We start from the raw sequence: 22,592 nt of genomic DNA, 5'->3' as shown, positions 1-22,592 counted from the left end.
ATTAAGTTACTGTTGTGAGTAGAGAACAAACCTGAGATTTATTTCCTGACCTATTAAGGACTTACGAACACTCTATCTTTGAAAAATATTTTTTTTTCCTCTCTGTTGCCAAAATAAATGAAACCAGGTACCAAAATGCACACTGTAGAACTGGGAAAAAAATAAATAAATATTTGAAGAAATCTGGGTAAAAGTAAAATTTTGATTGAAAAATAAAATGAGGGGCACCTGGGTGGCTCAGTCGGTTAGGAGTCCAACTTTGGCTCAGGTCATGATCTCACAGTTCATGGGTTCAAACCCTGCATCAGGCTTCATACTGACAGCTCAGAGCCTGGAGCCTCCTTCATTCTGTACCTCCCTCTCTCTCTGCTCCTCCCCTGCTTGCTCTCTCTCTCTCTCTCTCTCTCTCTCAAAAATAAATAAAATGTTGGGGAAAAAAATAAAGAAAAAGAAATGAAGTCAAGGGTAAGACCAATACACAAAATCTACCAAATTTAACTCTGAATTTCCTGGCAGCTAAAGCAAGGAAATTATTAGTTTCACAAAACTTTCCAAATATAAATATAAATTGATCAGCTTCTTGTGATATAGAGCTGTGAGAAATTATTCTATTATTGTCATAATGCAATACTTTGAGATGTAGTACATTATACTCTTAATAGCACTCCTACATATAATCTATTACTTATTACTTATACACTTGCTTGTTATAATGTTGCTGAGCAAAGACTCAATACAGTGCCTCAGTGCATTATAGCATAATATCTGGCCCTGAGGCCAGATATGCAGGTTTAGATGGTCTAACTTGACCCAGGGATAAAATTTTTCATATGATTACTAGACTGTGACCTCTCAGATCATACTCCATTAATATGGATTCTTACTACCTAGCATTGAATGAAATCAGAAAGCATAGAGTTTAGCTTCACTTATATTCTCTGGTAAGAAAGTGGAGAACAAATATCTCATGTTGCTAATTTGACAATCAGAGTTAACATCCTCTTACAAAATACAATCTAAGGTAGAAATAATATATATCAGAATGCTAATAGAAGATATAAAGAAGAACCAAATTTCAAGACTGAAAATTGTAGTAACTAGAATTTAAAACAGTTAATGGGCTCAACAGCAGAATGGAGACAACAGAAAAAAGAACCAGTGACATGGAAGACAGAGCAATAGAAATTAACCTCTCTGGAAAACACAGAGAAAAAAGACTGAAAAAAACAAATGAACAGCACTTCGTGGAACTGTGAGACTATAACAAAAGATCTAACATTCAGAGAAGAGATCACAGAAGGACGAGATGACAAAGAAATAATGTTTGAAAACTTCCCAATTTTTTAAAAGGGCAAAATCCTGTAGATTCATGAAGGTGAATGAACCTCAAATATGATAGATCTAAAGAAATCCATACGAAAACCCATTATAGTCAAACTTCTGAAAACTAGACCTTGGAAAAAAAGGACCTTGGAAACAATAAAAAAAAAATTTCACCTAGAGGGAGAAAAAAATTTAATCAAAATAGACTTCTCATCATAAAGTATGAACTCCAGGAGGTGGAACAATATTTTTCAGTTGTTGAAGGAAAAGAACTACCAACCTAAAATCCTATATCCTTCAGGAACAAAGGACAAATCAACACATTCTTGGCTGAGGAAAAACTAAGAGAATTTTTTGACAGGAGACCATAACTAAAAGAATGGCTAAAGGAAATTCCTTAAAAAGAAAGGAAATATTAAAGAAAGTATCTTGGGACATCAGGAAGGAAGGAAGGGGGAAGGGTAAGAAGGAAGGAAGGAAGGGAGGAAGAAAGGAAGGAAGGAAAGATACAGGAAGAAGGAACACCATCTTCAGGAAAAATATGAGGATAATGTATGTCTAGGATTGAATATCACCTGAATTTACTTTCATGAACATGGAGAAATGTATGGACTGGAGGATGCAAGTGGGTTATGAGAGGGTCCCAGAAAAGATGCTTGCTTATTTCCAAACATGTAGTCTTAGGCAAGTCACACATGAGGGTGAAGATTGTTGACATTCTTCCATGTGCTGGTTCTAGCTGCTGCTACATACAGTATTTCCACACCTACCCAAGAGTGAAATTGTTTTATTGTGCTTCATTTTATTGCACTTTAAATACACATTTTTTTACAAATTGAAGATTTGTGGCAATCCTGCATCTGACAAGTCCACTGGCATCATTTTTTTCAAACAGCATTTGCTCACTTTGTGTCTTTGTATCACATGTTGGCAATTCTCACAATATTTCATGCTTTTAAAATTGTTACTGTATCTGTTTTGATGATATATGATCAGTGATTATGACTCACTAAAAGCTTAGATGATGGTTGGCATTTTTAGAAATAAAGTATTTTTTAATCAAAGGATGTACATTTTTAGACATAATGCTATTGCACACTTAATAGACTATAGTGTTGTATAAACACAAGTTTTATATGCACTGAGAAACCAAAACAATTTCATTTCACTTACTTTAGTGCATTATTTGCTTTATTGTGATGAGCTGGAACTGAACCCACAATATCTTTGACGTGTGCCTGTACTTTGACACCAATTGAAGCTTGAAGGATGAAAGTAATGTAGCCAAAGTCACATGACTACTGCTAGGGACAGACATCAGGTTTTACAACTGTAAAGCCAATGCTCTTCCAACTGCTCGCATTGCCGACCCCCTCCTAGAACCTCTAAGATGCGAGTATCAGTAATAGGCAGGTCTTCCCCACCTACTCAAGGCTCACATATTCAGGCTACAGCTTATTCCTTAGAGTACGGATGCTAAGAAGAGAAGAAATGTGAAAACATAGAAAAATTAATCAACAAATGTGCCGAGTAGAGGTGTACTTAGTGTGTGGACCATAGTATGTCAGCATATGTAGAATACTATATGTCCTCACAAAACCGTATGGTGAAATAATCATTCAAATTGTGGTTTCTGCTTAGGCTCCTCTTGGATCAAGAAGCAGAGAATCACTCAAAGTACCTTAAGAAAATGGAGCCTATTATAGTCTATGCATCAGTGGAGCCTAGGACTAGAACTCTAAGAAGCAATGGGTCAGTTCTCAGGAGAGATCTTCTCCATCTCTCTTCTATGGTCCATGTGATTTCTCCCTCAGAGGAATCTGTAGTTCTCACTCTGTCTCCAGAGCTTACTCCTTGTTTCTGCCTCCCCTGGACTTCTACCTGCCACATGACACTTGGGCCCACTCTACATGGTAGTTTTTCAGCTCCAACTTCTACATGAAATGCCTCACTAGCTTAATACCTCTTGGCTCAGATTTCAAAAGAGGAAATTCATTTTGCTCAATTAATCTTCTTGCACCAGGCCTCGTCCTAAAACATTGGTCACCCAATGTGTTGACTGCTTGGTATACAGCAGAAACATATTCAGTATTTGTTGAGTGAATTTGTTAAATAAATGTGTTGGAGTTGTGATTTTTTTTAACCAGCTTGTGAAGAGGTGATGAGGTGTTAACACGGTGTACAAAGTGGTTGCCAAAGGACTTCCCTTTCAGCTCTGTCTGGGATCTGCAGGGAGACTTTCCAGCTATGTAAACTGTTCGTTCCCAAATGACTTTGTTAAAAATGCAAAGTTCTACACACAGGCTTTAACTGGTAGAAGATTATAGATTATGCACCAATTCTACCATTAGCTTTAGTTTTAGTTAGCTAGAACACATTTTTAAACCAATTTTAGCTAAAGTACAAACTAAAATCAGTATTAAGAGATACTTAATACTGTTATTAGATATACTTAATACAGTTGTGAGAGGGAAAACCCTTGCATTTAGAATTTTGACTTGACATTTGAAGGGGGTGGAGAATGTGCAATATTTCTGTGTCTCTTTCATTGTAACTGAATTTCACCCTGTTCAGCTCCCTAATCCTGGGTTAATCTAACCTTTAATTTTCTATACTTCTGGGCTGCTGAATATTATTAGAAAAGTTCAAGTAACTCTGCCAACTAGATTTACTTCAAATTCATAGTGTTTAATGTCAGCTGGGCCGTGGGTGCTAGTCAGCATCCGTTTTTGCCTTTAAAAAAAAAAAAAAACATCAAATTCTCTCCAGCAGTTAGTTCATGTCTTTTTCATGTACCTCAAGGCCCTAAACCCTCCATCAACACCCTGTATTTCTCTGATGCCATTTGTTCACTGGCTCTTTTTACCTAACTCTGTCCCTTTGTCTGATTCTATAACAGTTCTCTTGAAGAGCTCATCCCCTTATATATCTTTAGATGGCATACTGTCAAATCTACCTTTCCAGTTTTTTCTACTCAGAAGTGAAGTACATACTGACAAAATGCATTTTTTACATGATGTCATCAAATGAAATGCATTTAAGTATCAGGGTGGTGGTGCTGATACACTGGGGTATAGAAAGAGAAGGAATAGGTACAAATAGTGACACAAATAAATATTTTGATTCTGATCTTGATACATATACATAGACTATGTAGGTATATGGTAGGTGAGTTCACTACTGGAATAAGGATTTAGTAATTTCAAATTCAGATTTAAATGAATTCAACAGCTGTGCCCTTCTATGTGACTTTAGAAAAAGTACTGACATTTCAAACTGGAAAGCCAAAATTGTTTCATAAGTTGGATAAGTGTGATAAAACATGCGTCCCTTATTAATCATTATGCATCACAGAGAATCACAGAGAATCATTCATACATTTGTTCATTCAATAAATATTTATTAAGAACCTACTACATACCTAGCACTGTTATAGGGATTTGAAATTATTCTGTGAATATAACAGGCAACAGTTCATTACCTCCAGGGCTTACAGTTTAGTGAGGGGAGACACATAACATGTAATAAATATGAAAGATGAGTATATTATCTTGTATGTAAGGTCACAAGTGCTATGAAAAAAAAGAGGCCTCACTGAAAAGGTAAATTTCAGGGAAATGTTATCAAGGGAAATACTTAATGTTGGAGCATCACTTGCTTAAATTTTTATTTGAGGGTTAACTGAAATATAAAAATTACAAAATATTGTAGATCACTTTGCAGTTCATAAACAGAAATGCCTTTTAGAGTTTCAGGTTGCATTTTAATGGGTAATTTTTGAAGTCTTCTTACCATTTCTAGGAATGTATCATTTCTCAGTGGCACTGTTTATTTCTATTATCTTATTCTGCAACTTGCTTTGACAAGGATGTTAACTTCTCAGTGGTGAAGCATCCAATAATTCTACCTTCAGAATGCTTCAGTGAATGTTGAATATAAAAACTAAGGAATTAGCTAGAGAGTAATTTGGGTTCCAGATCATTTCCCTAGTACATCTTTGGAGTGAAAATGACTATTACAAAAGAACCCAAATACAAGACTGTGGCCAAGAAATAAGGTTCAAAACCAATTATGTGTTTGTGTTCTTGGGTATCTGCTCTTATAACTTTGTCAGCTAAATGGATTTCTAATTTATTTGTATAAACTCCAGTGTGTTCGAAATATGGATTTTTCTTCTTACTTGATAGGTTTTCATTAATTAGAATATGCAAATTAGGGCTCTAAAAAGGACAGGTGAAAATTATTGGTCAATTTCAGATACTAAAATTTGTAAGTACTTCCTTGTTAAATTATATTCTCAAACTCTTCATAAACTCTTGAGGTCTTAAAATCTTCTGTGGGGTTACTCTGAAGAATAGAAGTTTGCTTCTGTCTGCCAATTAGTTATTCATGAAGAGGATAGTAAATAAATAACTTGAATAATTCCCCTTTAACATAGTTTGAAGAGAGGACTTCAATAAATTAAAACTGGGGTTTTGTTGTTGTTGTTATGCTTTTACTTTTAGTTTTTTACTCCCAGACCTAGCCTTCCTGCTGAGTCCTATATACCTTTCCTCTGATTTAGTACTAATTTACAGTTTCTTATAATAAAAAACTATTTAGAGATTTCTGTTGCAGCTAAAATCCAGACTAAGTCAGTTGCTTTTAGTGATAAGTTTCATTACAAAATGTTCACTCTTCTCTATTGTATGTAGATAGAGAATATAAGTACTATACTACCTTTTTTCCCCTGAATGACTCTGGGTTTCTATAATTTAATTTAATGATATTGCCCATTACAATTTAATCTATTAAGGACTTTGACTCAGGACATCGGAAATTATAGGAAGCCATCAGTTCATTCATGTACAATTATGACCTGTGCCTTCATTGAGATTGTATGGGTGGATTTTTTTTTAATCCCATTTCTTTTGTTAGGGTTTGTCACTGAAGTTAATAGAAAATCCTGAAATACAACAGAACGAGGGAGCATAGTGGGTATTTGCTGTGAAGAATCATGGTCATGTGATGGACACTCACTAAACTTAGATAACCAAATCAATTTTTAACAATAATCAAAGCTGTTCTAATGGAGCTAGTTCAAGCTAAATGGAATATTTTAATGTGATCAGGAGATGTATTATTTTATTAAAACCAGTGAAAAAGAAGTAATTGAAGCAGACGATGACACTGTTTCCACCTGAGTGCAGATGCTTTACTGACATTTTCTCTTGGTCATAGCACGCAGGAAGATGTCAGTGCTTCAGCTCTATTGATGGGGGTCTTGAGAGGATAAAAATTTTGCACACTATATTCTCAATTTTTATTGGGTAGGTGGGAAGTAGTTATTCAATGGTTTCTTAGGTTTTTTCCCATCTTCATTCACTTTAAAGTAAGCCTATGATATAGGAATGAAGAATAGTCAATACCATTCAGTTATTTTAAATGGCATCTGAACTGTTTCACATAGCTAGTTAAAATAGACATATTTTTCTTTCCACTATGCAGTTTCTTGTTTCCTAGCTTTAATGAGTGCTTCATTTACAATTTTAAGAACAATTTGCAAGTGGGTATTGAAAAAAATAGAAATCCTATATTCTTAGGATAATATATGAGAAAAAAATATGCTCTTAGTATCCATTCAATGAAATTACAATTACCGTGTCAATTATTACATTATTTTAAATTAGTTTAATGGATGGTTACTTTTAACAGAAGAGGTTTTAATTTTTGAAAAGCATCGTGATTCCAGTGCAACAGTGTTGTTTATAATAGAGGAAATTAAATGGAAACCTGTTAGGCCTTCAAATGATTACACACTCTCCACTTGGTAGGAAGATTAACATCTAAATTCAAAGGAAATTAATTGAAATTAAGTCTAATCTTTTTGAAAGACAGTTTTACCATAAGTATCACATAGTGACTGTTTTATGTGAAAAAATAACCACGAGTTAGCAAAGATGTTTGTAGATACAGCCATTTGAAATATCTGATCTTGCATAAACTTTGGCCAAAGTTTTTTTTTTCCCTGACTCTTACCAAATCCTTTATTTTGTCTGCTTCTTTTCGCATTGTATGCAGAGGTATGGTTAACTACTAGTTAAACTGCTTTGTCAAAAAATCTTCATATTCCTGACCAAAGTTTTAAATTACTATTTATCCTCTTATTATTCAATTAAAAAAAAAAACCCAGTTGCTTAGATATTTTCATGTCACATATTGTTTTCCAAATATTGTGTTTTCTTTGTTGCTTTTCTCTCAAGCTTTTGAATTTATCAGTATCATTTGAAATGAGTTGTGATTGGGCATAACTGATTTTTTAATAACCATCCCATAATTTGTCCATCCAAATGACTGTTAGAAATAGTCACTTTGGGAGGTAATGTATTTTGAATACTATCAATAACTACTCTTCATACTTTGAGGGTGGATTTTGATGTTATTTATGTTTAATGGAAAAGTATTGAAGAGTGACCGTCTTTATGTTTTCACAGGCTGACACCACACCCCTTCTCTCTTCTCAGATTCAAGAACAAATAAATGCCCAGTTGGCCCTGTCTACTTTGTACTTTCATGGCATTTTGTTCCCTTTTTAATTAATGTTTTTATCCTCTAAGATTTCAATTCCCTCCTCTTCTAAGGATACTGACAGCCTCCTTCATCCTTGGTTAGTTGCCTTGCAGATAATTTTTTGATTATTCCCAAGGACAATGGTCCCCCAAATGTGACTTTATCAACATAAGGACATCACTTCTAGCGGAAACATATCTCTAAGTGCATGTTTTGTTAACAGTAGAATGTCGACATCAACTTTCTACACAAAAAAGATATTATTAAATATTAACCCAAAAGTCAGACTAACAAAAGTCTCTTTCCAGAACCATTTAGTACTATCATGTACATAATATATTTGAATTTTTCCCCCAAGGGTTCAGATTAGAATAGATTGTTTGTGCCATTCTAAGTTTTTTTTTTTTCTCACAAGAAAAGAATGAAAACATAGACCAAAAGGACATTTCACAGTTGATTCCTCATAAATGCCTACCTCCCTAAGAGTTTCTAATAATGACATTCAGTTTTGTACCCCACTATTTTGCTTTGCATGTGCTGTCCCAATTCTTTATCACTTTTCTTAGTTACAGTTTTGAAATGACACTGAATTATTAGCTTATGATAATAATGATGTTCCTGGGTTATGGCCTATCTTCTTTTTAAATGGCTTCTGTCTTCTTATGCTTACTATCCTTCTTCTGATGGATAAAAAAACAGGTTTCGATATTTTTACATACTATTTTAAGACCAGATCCTTTGATTTTTTTTAATACATTTTTATGTTTAGGGGCAGCGGTTTCTTTTTGCAATTATAACAAACCAAACCTTAGAAACTTTATCCTCCTGACACCTACACACATGTGTACAAGCCTCATGTAAGTCTTGTAGTAAAGCCTCACTTTTGGCCATCACCCCCACAATATATTCACAGCAAACTAGACTCCCTGGAGTTACTTTCTTCTCAAAAGATCCAGTCATCATTTTAATGGTGGTGCATTCTGAATTTACTGAAGTGTGTTTTTCTTTTCTTTTTTTTTCTGTTCAGATACTCGTGATTTTCTTCCTAGCCCATATTTAATGGAGCAGATTTTGGTCTGATTTCTAATCATCTTCAAAGATTAGACAATGTTAAGATTCATTTGCTTGCTTTCTGATCTTGATATAGGATGTGTCTAAGGCTGAGAGAGAGTAGAAAAGAGGAGAAGGAAAGAAGACCCTTGCAGACAGTAGCTGCACCACAGAACACATAGGGCTCTGAATCAAAACTGGAACCGAGCTCTGAGACCTGCTTTAGAAAGGCTAGTGGTATCTCTTCTTCCCAAGGTAAAATTGAAGCTCAGTAGTTCTGCCTTATGCCTCCATATCATTGCCTAATACACGGGTTTGGTTTTTATCTTGCAAACTGATGTTTTCAACATCATGTTCTTAATGCATTTATTTAATAAACCCTATTATTGGTTGCTAGCATGTTTTTGAAAACTTCAGTTCATTCTGTCCTTGAAGATCCTTAATAGTATTGTGTGCCATTGTTAGATATCCAGAGGTGGTTGTATTGCCATGTATAGTATGGTAGTTGAAAGAAGGAGCTCTGAGGTTCTACCGCCTTTGCTCAACCACGAGTTTCACCATTTAATGGCTGAATAAATTTGAGCTTATTTAACTTCTGTACACTTTGGTGTATTCACCTATAAAATGGAAGTTTATAGGACCTATCTCATTGGGTCATTGTAAGGAAGAAGTGCTATTTAATATGTTGAAGGGAATATCACAAATCAGAGTCCCAGTCCCTGGAGTGGCTCTTTCTTGCTCCAGCCACCCTGGTTCAGCTACTCTTCTTGCCACCCAGCAAAGCCTGGCACATCAGGGAGACTTCAGCACCCCGGTCCAGCCCTAAGATTAATGAATATCAACTTTGATTGTATCTGTCTCTAATTTAAAACTCCTAGAAAAAAGAATAACTGGATTATGTAATTCCAGTAGTGCAATTGACATTTATTAAGGGCTTTTTTGGAACAGATGATAACGATTTACTGAGAAATAAAGAACAGGCAAACAATTTGAGTGCACATTTATTTTTGCAGTATTAATTGTGAGTATTGATGCAAATAATGATTATGAAAAAATGTAGTAAAATATTAAAATTCTTACAGGCCTAAAAACATTTTAGGAAGACCTTTAGTGGAAATCACATCTATGTCTCCCATTTAGAAGTTTAGAAAATCAATGATAAGTTTAAGGTTTATGAGAACTTCTAAAGGGAATTGCTGTCAGGGTATTTCTTTAGTTCAGTGACTCCTAACTCACATTTCAGAAACCAGGCTTAGGCCAGATGACCTGTCTAGCGTAGGAGCATTATCAAGTTCACCATTGAAATACAAGCTTATAATTGTTTCCCCCAGATAGAATAATTATTGGTTAAGAGTTTGGCACAAACATGAGGAACTGTGGGCTTTGTCAGTAACATCTTATGCAGATATATATAATATTGACTGGATTATTGTATCTTCCTCTCACATTATACTTAAAAAAATTCATCTCTAAAATGAACTGTTTACGTCTATGTTAAAAGTTTGTTCTAGAAAAGAAAATTTCATCATTAATGTTCCCAAAGAAAATGCGTTTAAGGGAAACTTTTAAATGTTTTACTGCAGACTACTCAACAAATTGTAATTTCAGGTAGAGAACCAAATATTTTTCTGTTTTACCTAAGTGAACAAAAAAATCATTCAAGAATTTGGCTCTCTAGCAATGTATGTATATATCATGTATGTATTTTATGGCATCAAAGTTATAGTTCAGTAGATTTCTAAAAGGCTTTTGAGACAGAGACATGAATTTTTACAGATTCTAATTACAAGTTAGAAGTCATGTCACTGTAGGAAATTAAAAATGGAGACAATTAGGGAAAATTCCAGTTGAAAGAAAAATGCATTATGGAAAAAGCAATAAAAGCACAAAAAATAGGAAAGTAAAATCACTTCACAGTAGCTTCTATGATTCAATTGTAGATCAATAGTGTGTAGTTAATGCATTGCCAAGAGAGCATTAATTTGCAATTACCACAGGTGATCTGATCCTCTGTGTTCTGTCCATTGACACAAATGACCTTTTGTTGAAAGAGATTCTGTAGTCATTATTTTAAGTAGAGCAACAGAAAGGCAAAAGGAAAGTATAGGTCACTTTCAGTCATAAGTATCTTACATCACACAAAGTGGGAACCATTGTAGTTTAGCCCCAAACAGTCACATGATGGAGTGTAATGAGCCTGAGCATGGGCATGTCTGTTTGCATACAGGGTGGATGTAACATACACTGGGATGATGGTGGTAAGTATGATTCAAGGTGAAACTACAAATGCCCTGAATTAAGTATAACATAAAGTAGACCTTTGATAAACCTCTATGATAAGGGAAGATACGAGAGACTTTGGTTCAACCAAGTAGGTGTTTTGCAGTGCTTCTGTTTGATGTAAGCTGAGTAGCCTTGTAGGTAGGGCATCTGGGACAATGGCACGTTCTTGAAAGCAAGCAAGAAAGAAAGAGACCTCCATTCCCTATACATAAACAGTATGGCAAGGACCCACACGGCCTTGTCTGGAGTTTGCGACACAGACAGTAATATCAACCTCAGAATTGCCAGCCAGGCACAGGAAGCCCAATAAGACTACATCTTACTGATGCATGCTTCAGCACAAATGAAAATGCATCAAATAGCTTGGAGTGAAATCCTAGCTCTGCTGCTCACTAGCTGTATGACTTTGGCTTTATTGGATCTGTGAACATTTTATACTTCAAGTTTGTTATCTGAGAAGTCGGGTTGATGATAATAATACCTACTTCATAGGATGGTTATGAGGATTAAATATTATCACGTGGAAAGCATTTCAAACAGTACCTACAACACAGTGCCCACAGATTTGGATATTAATTATGTCACCATTATCATCATCACCCCCTGCTACTATTTTTATGCATTGATAAAGAATTTTAAAACAAAATTTACACCCCTCTATTCTAACTTTTCACTAGCATGTATCTTAGCTTCGGCTGATTGGAAACAGCACCTGAAGAAAAGGCCGAGTGCTAAGGTTTGGAAAGTAAAATCTAGAGTAGCTAGAGAAAAAGGGAATAGAAGAAAGAGAAAATTGGGATCTGAATACAAGGTAATGCATTACTGAGTAGTCCACTGCTTCACAAGCTGCAAGCGATACAGACAGTCAATTGGCCACATGGAACATCTCCAGATAGACTAGATAGAAAATAGTGCCTTGGGACAATCCATCTCAGGGAAAAGTGAGAGAAAATTTATCTGCCATTCCTTCCAGACTTCTTTCTCCCATTGGTTGAAGTTCATCCTTCTGGAGGGTCACATGTCCCATTCTGGCACTTCATCCAGGATACTGACCTCTTCTGTATGTCTGGTTATCCAGCCTGTATATTCATAGTGACAGATAACTTATTATCTTATAAGTTATCCAGTTAAAATTATAAGCAAATTCTGCCTTCATACTGTGGAAAACCTACCTCCATATATCTTTCTAAAACTAGACAGAATACATCCATGCTATTTTTATAAAAGCCTAGAATTTCAGAAATGGATAAAAACTTGTCAGTGCAGAGACAGCTAAACATTATATTTATATTGTCCTTATTATCTTTGTTTATGACTATTGATAGTAACACAGGTAAGTGAAAATAGTGATAATAAGTGATAATAATATTTTTACTATACTATAACCTACATTCTGTCCCAGAATGAGACAGAGAAAGCTAAGAAGTTGAGTGTTCTCAAAAATCACTGTTAGGGAATTAAATGGGTACCCAAAGACTTCCTGAAACCTGGAGAACTTAGGACAGCAATGACCTAAGCATATGGAAATGCATGCTGCTTATATCTGGAAATTCAGAAAAAGTAATCTGGAAGGCTTTCATGATGTTCTTTTAAGACTGAGTAACATGTATGCAAAACATCTTCTAAAGCTATTAATCAGAAATATATTTCACAAACAGTTGGGACTTGTACCTCTCTGCAAAAGTGTCTAAAATGGTCATAACAGTGATTTGAGAAGGGGGAATGTTATCGTTTGCCTGGCTCTCCACTCATTCCTTGGTCAGAAGCAGCAGTGATGCATGAATCATGCAAATAGTCAAGCAAACCAAAAAAAGAGACAAATAGATGGAGTAAAGAAAAGGGAGGAAGAAGGTCCTTACTGCCAAGTAATTGAGAACTGAATGCAACTTTGTAAGGGATAACAACTTGTTTATACCAGCTTTCAACTTTTTCCATGGATAGGCACATTTTATTAATAAATAAATTATTTTATATATTTTATTAATAAATGATAGGGGGCGCCTGGGTGGCTCAGTCAGTTGAGTCATTTGAGTCCGACTTTGGCTCAGGTCATGATCTCACAGTTAGTGAGTTCGAGCCCCATGTCGGGCTCTGTGCTGATAGCTCAGAGCCTGGAACCTGCTTCAAATTCTGTGTCTCCCTCTCTCTCTGCCCCATCCCCACTCATGTTCCATCTCTCTTTGTCTTAAAAATAAATAAAACATTTTTTAAAAATTTTAGAGGGGCGCCTGGGTGGCGCAGTCGGTTAAGTGTCCGACTTCAGCTCAGGTCACAATCTCGCGGTCTGTGAGTTCGAGCCCCGCGTCGGGCTCTGGGCTGGTGGCTCAGAGCCTGGAGCCTGCTTCCGATTCTGTGTCTCCCTCTTTCTCTGCCCCTCCCCCGTTCATGCTCTGTCTCTCTCTGTCTCAAAAATAAACGTTAAAAAAAATTGAAAAAAAAATTTTTAGAAATAAATGATAGGCACTCTTTAAATCAGACAGTCTAATTCCTATCTTTATCTAAAGTTGCCTTATAAAAAAATTTAAAAAATAAATAAAAAGCATGACTATCAATGAAAAAAAAAATAAAGTTGCCTGGTAGGTCATTCTGGCTGTTTGGAGTATTACCCATTCTAATTATGTGTGAGATCTGTAGTGTTTTTTTTTCAATAGTAGATTTTTATAGATTTTGTAGATTTTTATAGCACCTGGCATTCTAGTGCCTGGACTTTGTGATACCTATCATAATAGGCCAACACCTATAGGGAACTGATAATTAAGAGAACATAAACAGCTTCTCAAAGCTTACCTATAATCCACAGCTTACCTATAATCCACAGGGTATAAGTACATTTTAACTTTGCAAATGATAATAGCAAAACTATTATGATGGGTAATGCTTATACAGAATTTATTATGTGCCAGATACTTTGTAAGCTAATAGTTATATTAGTTCATTTATCCTCTAGTAATCCTGGGAGAGAGAGATATTAGCATTGTCCATGTTTTATAGCCAAGAATGTTAAATTACAAGATGATAGGTGGCAAAGCTGTGATCTAAATTCAAACAATTTGACCTAGCATCTGATTTTCAACCACCACATTATCTTGGCATTTTTGCCTACTAGAATGACTGTTGTCAAAAGATAGACAGTAATAAGTGCTGGCGGGGATGGGGAGAAACTGGAACACTCATGTATTGCTTGTGGAAATGTAAAGTGGTGCAACTACTTTGGAAAACAGTTTGGCAGTGTCTTAGAAAGTTCAACATAAATTTACCATACAATCCAGAAATTTCATTCCCAGGTGTCTACCCAAGAATAGTAAAAACATATATCCACAAAAAGACTTGCATACACAGTCATGGCAGCATTGCTCCTAAAACCCCAAAACTGAAGACAGTCCAGATTGCCATCAGTTGATGAGCCGATAAACAAAACGTGGTACATGCACACAATGGAATAGTATTCAGCAATAGAATGGGCTGATACCATAACAACATAGATTGTTTTAGCATGTGTAATATTATGTTCAGTGAAGACAGACACAAAATACTATAATATTTGTATTGTATAATTCCACTTATAAGAAACTATTAGAAGTGGCAAATCTAGGAAGACAGAAAACAGATCAGTAGTGGGAGAGTGGCTGTAAAAGGCACAGGGAACTTTTAGCTGATGGAAATATTTTAAAAGTGGGTTGTGGTGATAGTTTCACAACTCTGTAAATTTACTAGAAGTCATTGACTTGCATACTTATAATAAATAAATGTTATGGTATTAAATTATGCCTTAATAATGTTGCTTTAAGAAACCCACATAATTAGAGATTGATTAAGTACTATATGTAACAAAATTATTAAATGCAAAAGTTTGAAATCTGGATTGAAGGATTCATGGTGAAAAATCTTTAGGGTAAACATGAGGATATCAATAATGCTTAAAAGTTCTGTTTCTTTCATCTTACTAGAAAAATGACAAAATGCCTTTTATAAGGATCCGTTAACATTTATAGTATTGATATCTCAGATGTAATCAAATTAAATTAACGTTTATGAACCCTGCCTAATTTAAAAGTAAGTGCATTCAAATAGGCCTGCCTGATTAAGGCATCCTTGGTAGAGGCCTTCCTAGATTTCTTAATGTGTTCTATGCATTAAAGTACTAAAATTAGACTATTTTCTTACAAATAAACACTAATCATACTTGGTATATATGCTTCTGTCTGATTTAAGTATTTTAATTTTTAAAATTATCTATTATTTAGGAAATGTTAAAGAGATGAGAGATTGGCTTTGAGGTATCAACAACTAACATCTGTTGAGAACTTCATTCAAGAGGTTCGTGTCATCAAACTGTATTATGTATTGGTCATAATGTCCATTTATTCTATTAAGAGTTACTGAGTGTCTAATAGATACCAGGCACAATAATAAGAAACAAACATATAAGAAAAAAGTCAAATAGTGATAAATGCTATGTAGAGAATTTAAATCAGTAAATGTGCTAGTGCCTGGGAGCCTGGATGGTCTGAGTGGGGAGGTCCTTTAGAGAGGTGATACTTAAGAGAACGCAATTAGATTTACCCAAACATGTGAAAATATGGAGAAGAGCATTACAGGTAGACAGGGGAAAACCCCAAATGTAAAAATGAAAACATAAATGGCAAGATTTTTTTTTCTTTTTCTTTTTTTCTTTGCCTGCTCAGAAAAGGCCATTGTGGCTACAGCATAGTGGGCATGAATAAGAGAGGTGAGCAGGGACCAGATCATACAGTGCTTTAAAGCAGGTGTCCGTATTATTTCGAAGCAAGGTAGGACATTGTTGGTTTTAAGCAGCGGTAAGATATGATCTAATTTATATTTTAAAATAATCATTCTAGCTATTATATAGATAATTAATTTGGGGGTAATTAATTTCAATAGTAGAAGGTGGAAACTATTGCAGTAGTCCAGGTGAGCGATGACGATGGATTTGAATAACAAAAAGCAATGAATGTGGAGAGAATGGACAGATTCACAATATATACTTGAAGTAGTGCAATAAGGCTTGCTGAGAGATTATAATTTTGCGAGCCAGAAAATAAAGGAATGCAGAATGATTTTTAGCTTTTGGACTATTGGAAAAGTAGGTTGCAGGGAGTGGGAAAATCAAGAATGCTGTTCTGGCCATAGTCAGGATGCCCAGGAGACACCAGTGGAGATGTCAAGATGGACAGTCGTCTCTCCTTTTTTTCTATCTGATTTTCCAGAGATGTACCAAGCCTTCAAATGCATATATAACCTAATACTGATAAATGAGTGTATGTCTTCTCCCCCAGCTAGGATACACATTCCTTTCTGCTTCGTATGAATGCCTCACGGTGATTAGAGGAATCGGGCACAAAGTAGATACGTGGATACGTGCTTGTGGATGGATGCTGAGAGATGAATGACTGGGTTGATGTGTAGATCAGTGAATATTTAGAAATAAGCAGTAAGCATCTGGGTATTGAATATTTCAGAGGCCAGTTTCATTTATCTCTTATCATTCCCAGATATATATTCCTAAAGCCAAGCTTAAGAGGATCATGAGTGTTAAAGGAAAAGATTACAAGAAATACAATTTACATCAAATGTATATTTTATTTTTAAATAAAGTAAATAAAAAGTCTAGAAAACATATCCCTCCAAAGGAAAAAAAAATCGTAAATTTGTTAGTCCTTAAAAACATATTTATCCATTTCCCTAACTCATCTTCAGATACCAGGAAATATTGCATCTCTGCTATGGTCAGATTTCCCACACATTCTATGTTTTTATGATCTATGGGTCTCTGAAAATACAAACCAGATTCTTTTGGCTTGAAATATACATATTTCTAGTTAAACACCTCCTTACCCTGTTCACTGATCCCACCCACAAAATCAGAGGAAAGAAAGACAATGATTGCTGTTGGCTTCTTTTATTTAAGCTGACATATCTGAACCAAGAGGACCTAAGAACTTCTTGGAATTAAAAATTTGGGCATGCAAATATAAACCTTCACTATCCTCAAAAAATGTATGCTGTGTTTGTAAGACAAAAGAAAATATGTCTAAGGATCAAAATATGAAACCTCTGTTTCAGATAGCTGGCTTAATCCTACGGTGATAGACACATCAGATATTATAATATTTAGCATATTTCCTCATGTGGAAAATGATAGGATTTCAGTTGTCATGATTTAAGGGCATGAGCCATAATCTCATTATCGTCTCCCTAAATCAATCACTACATTCTGGATATTAACTCAGTCCTAATGACACCAGATGCAGTAATGTATATGAGGTGAGAGAAGAGTTCTATGATTCATCATTGGGCCTGAAAACAATGATGCAAGCTAAAAAAAATCAACTTAATCACTTGGGAATTCAGTATGGCCAAATACAGCATGCATTGTGCATGCCTGGTCTTACAGAACTAAATTAAGTATAATGTTGCATATTCATAGGGCCTGATGTCTCTCAAATACACAAAATAAATATGAGTATTGCAGAATTAATAAACATAATCAGTTCATGGCATTTTTAAAGCATTGTAAAATTAGGTAATGTTCCCTATAACAATCTCAGAATACAAGCAATAGTTTAATTTACAGTGTGACATTTTATAGACAAGACTGAAATATAAAACATATAAAATTCACTTACCTGCATTTACCTTGTTCTTTTCTTTCATTCATATTCATATTCTAATTCATATTCAATAATTGATTTAGAACCTATAGTATATTGATTTGTGGGGAGGGGGTGGTAGTCAGATTTCAGTTTATGCTGTCAAAGTATGACAGGTGATATTCAGTCATGTTTTGGTCTTAACATTCTATCTTATGTGTTCCTCTGTATGTGATAAGGCAGTTGTTGACAACATAGACGTGATAGTTTTAGTCCAGGGACTCAACATAGTAACTTATCTGAGAAATTGGTTAATATGGGAAGAAAACTCAAAAGGCACTAGTTTCACAGTAAGATATACAATTAAGAACTTGAATACTTATTTTTACCTCTGAATGAGACCCACTGTGTCACATATGGACTGAGGAAGACTTACTTCCTGGTAAATAGCACTTCATAATTCTTATCTCATTTGGTCCTCACAACAGCTTTTCAAGGAAGGTTTATTCTGACAGATAAAAATGAACAGCATAACCCGAGGCTGCCGCATTCAGAAGTTTTGTTTGATAATAGAATTTGAAAAGAAACCAAGGGACTAGTTTATAAATTAGTGTCTGCGGAATGAGAGAATAAATGAGTGAGTGGGTAATTTTTGAGTAATAGAGAAAGACTTTTTTGAAGAGATGATGTCTTAAAATTGCTTTCTTATGATCAAAATCCAGAGTGATCTATTAAATACTTCTGGCTACACATCTCCAGCAAATAGAGGGAGAAGGCCTTTCTGGAAAGGAAGAGGCAGAAATTTTGCAGGACATGTATTAGAGGAGAGCAAATTATTTTAAATGCCAGTATTTGCACGACTGTTCAGTAGCAAATTTGATCATTTACCTTGAACTATTTAGGGTAAGTTGATGAAGTTCTGAACTTTAAATTTAAATTACAAATTTGAAATAATTAAAGATAGAGAAAGAATTCTTTAAAATGAAAATATTAGGGGGCGCCTGGGTGGCTCGGTCGGTTAAACATCTGACTTTGGTTCACGTCATGATCTCATGGTTCGTGAGTTCAAGCCCCGCATCAGGCTCTGTGCTGACAGCTCAGAGCCTGGAGCCTGCTTTGGATTCTGTGTCTCCCCGTTCTTTCTTCCCCTCCCCTACTCATGCTCTGTCTCTCTCTGCCTCTCAATAATAAATAAACATTAAAAAAATAAATAAATAAAATGAAAATATCAGGCCTGATCCAAGGAGACAACTGCACTGACCTGGGTATGTGATGCAGAAACTAAACAATTAGATGAGAAAATCCAAACACAAAACAGAATAGAGACCTTTCCCTTAGCTTCTCCTGGCTCTAATTTATCAGTCCTTCAGGGGAGCTAGAATCTAGACTGCTACAAATGAATACTTCAATATATGTACGTATATGTGCGAAAATTAGTAGTTTAAAACACTGCATATATTGGACATGGTACTGCGAGTTCAGTCTTTGTTAAACACATGTCTTTGTGGGATTCTGAATTACATATTCCTTCAGTTGTTATTAAAGGGAACTACTGGAAGAGAAAGAATCAAATGGTAGCTGCTGTCAGGATTCAGTTATCCAGACTGGGAATACCAGATAAGTAGTAATCCATATGTAAGCTCTGTGAAGTTTAGCTGTAATAAATAGTACTCTGAGTATCAGGAAGAGCGCTAAAGTAGAGCTGCTTCTTTGCATCCTGGAAAGACCTGGGTACACCCAAAGAATAACCAAGTAATAACGCAAAGATAATAATGTTTAATGGTACAATGAGTGGCACAGACTTTAAACACCACTCTGTGGGTTGGTGTGACTTCTGAATTATGATAAATTTGTATAAGTAGAGGGAGATAAAAATATGTTATTGACAGGAAATTGAAGAGAATTTTGCTTGTCATTGGATGGGTCTTAATATGATATCATCAACTTGCTTCATTCATTCATTTACTCATTTATTGAACAAATCATATGGCAGGCACAGATATTTATGTACTAAACACTGAGTGTGCTGTGATGAACAAAACAGATATAGTCTCTGCCCTTTTACTGTGTCTCTGAAAGCTGGAGAATGTGATCTAGGTTGTAATTTGTACAGGGGTGCCTTGGTGCCCTTTAAATAGTTGCATGTGTTTAGTGACTACTCTCTTGGACATGCATGCCAGATGGGCTGGGATCTGGTTAGAGGAGGCTCTGGAGTTCTGTCCCTTGGTGAGAAACTTGTTCATGTGGGCTAATGAATTTTCACAGAGAAGATGGACTCAAGGGGCACCTGGGTGGCTTAGGCAGTTAAGCATCCGACTTCAGCTCAGGTCATGATCTCATGGTCTGTGGGTTTGAGCCCCGCATCAGGCTCTGTGCTGACAGCTCAGAGCCTGGAGCCTGCTTTGGATTCTGTGTCTCCCTCTCTCTCTGCCCCTACCCCACTCATGCTCTGTCTCTCTCTGTCTCTCAAAAATGAATAAACACTAAAAAAAATCTTTAAATTGTAATTCATACTTACATGTATTTTAGATATTGTCCTAGATACAAACATATCTTTTTATTTGATATATTCCTCACAATGATTTTATTTTGGATGGATGGATAGATATAGACAGACAGACACATGTGTGTATGTGTATATGTATATGTGTATCATGTGATATGTGTATATATTATATATATATATATATGTAAATATATTTATTCCTGTTTTCATCTGAGAAGCAGGTGCCTTTGTAGTGGTTACAAAAGAAAAACAAGATTGCACAGTTGTTATGAGAGAGGGTTCTGGGACATATTGATCCAGCACTTGAACCCTTGCTCTGCTCTTCATTAGTTGTATGATTGTAGTCAAAGTCCTTAATCTCTGACCCTCTGTCTACCCATCTGCTAATTGAATAAAATAGTAATACTTTGTGGTGTTATTGTGAGGTTTAAATGTGATGCTACATTGAACGTATTTAGCACAGTGCTTGGAAAGTAATCACCACTAAGTGAATTTCAGTCAAAGTGCAGTAAGCCTAGAGGAATTTGGGTAAAGCATAAAGAAATGGCAGTTAACAAAAAAAAAATAGACTTTTTAAACTATGTGAAGTACATAAAAACTTGCCACCCTTAAGGGTGTTTCTGTCCAGCTTACAGGATTCAGATTTTGGTCTGCCCTTTACCCTTCCTGTCCTTGTTGAGTTTTTCTTATGCCAAAAGATCCTTGGAGGTCAAAAGGGACCCTTAAAACTGGGGTTCTCTGGATCAGGTTAGGTCTCTGAAATTCCAAATCCCCATGTAAGCAATAAAAGCCCTATGACTTCAACCCGATGTTAATGTTCTGAGGCTGGGGTAAGTACCTGAAGGACCTGAATGGTAAACCAAACAAAACGTGATAGAGCATTTTAGAATGTGTTCCATGAGGGTAAATGAAAATCTCCCTCCAATCTGAAGATGGGAAAACCTTCCAATAAGTAAGGGAATCATAGATCTAGATTTGTTCAGGACAGTTTTAGTTTAGGCTGATTGTCCTGGTATTTTCATTATTAGTTTCCCTGTGTACTCTCAAGTGTCTGGATGATAAATTATATGGGTCACTTCTAGGTATCCTCCTAAAACCCTGAGCCTAGAATTTTTGCCGGTCTTCGTAATCTTTCTTCAGGTTAATTGTCACAGCCACAAATCATAAAATATTTACCTTTCTAGTGAGAAGTGCAAATAAAACCGCTTCTTTGATCATTGCATTCATTCATCTCTAACCATTTTCCAGCAATCCATCTTTGGAGCCTAAAGGCCAGGCATTTTATTTTTAGGCTCTTGGTTTTCATTAATTAAAAAGCAAACCAAACAAACAAAACACAAAAAGCCAAAAAACAAAACCTAGTATATAGTTTACTTCCCCAGGTTTTCCACAAAATCACAAATTTTGTAAGCCTATTTTCTACCTGTATGGTAAAGAAATTAAGAACAAGTGTTTAATATATATTTTTAAAGCCCCTTTTAAAAACTACAAACCTTTTAGGGGTGCCCAGGGGCTTAGTAGGTTAAGTGGCCAGCTCTTGATCTCGGCTCAGGTCATGATCTCACGGTTCTGAGACTGAGCTCTGCATCAGGCTCTGTGCTGACAGCGAAGAGCCTTGGGAATCTCGCTCTCCCTCTCACTGCTCCTCCCCCACTCATGCTCACTCACCCTCTCTCTCTCAAAATAAATAAATAAATAAACATTAAAAGAATTTTTAAAAATACTAACTTTTTGGCTTTGCTTCTCCAGTTATCCAGTGTATGCACTGTGCTTTCAGTATATTAACTTGAACACTGCTAAGTTTGTTTTGGGTTTGTTATTGTTGTTGCTTTTTCTGTAGCATTTAACTCTTAAATAGATTATCCACTCTTAGTCAACCGAACTTTGTCTAACTTTTGTGTCCCAGAGTATATTGGCAACTTAGTCAAGATTGTTGACTCACTGTTAATAGCCACCCACTACTCTCACAAATTTGTGTTTTTATCAATAATAGATGAGCCAAAGCATCAACTCCTGAACTGTGAGTGCTTTGAGTTAAGAGGTGGACAGTGTTATTTGAGGTGCTGTTGTCTTGTTGAACAACATTCTTCTCATTTCACACAGTCCGTTTTTCTTGGAATATTGAATGTCTGGCTCTGTTGTTGAGTAACCACATACCTTTATCTATCTTCAAGCCCAGAAAAATTTCCCTGGGTGAATTTGCTCAGTAGACCTTTCCTCTCTAGGCATTACGACCCAAATACCACATCCAAACCCCATGTGGTATTTTA

At 35.6% G+C, this 22,592-nt stretch overlaps 1 protein-coding gene across 1 annotated transcript in view; it reads left to right on the top strand.

The window, feature by feature from the left end:
* The window catches only part of DPYD (dihydropyrimidine dehydrogenase), an 851,480-nt gene that overhangs the window by 695,983 nt on the left and 132,905 nt on the right, over positions 1–22,592 (top strand). The gene's annotated exons all lie outside the window — the stretch shown is intronic.

Source organism: Panthera tigris, chromosome C1, assembly GCF_018350195.1.
Source record: "Panthera tigris isolate Pti1 chromosome C1, P.tigris_Pti1_mat1.1, whole genome shotgun sequence".
NCBI lineage: Eukaryota > Metazoa > Chordata > Mammalia > Carnivora > Felidae > Panthera > Panthera tigris.
Note: the sequence above shows the minus strand (reverse complement) of the source record. Positions and strands in the feature narration are given on the sequence as shown.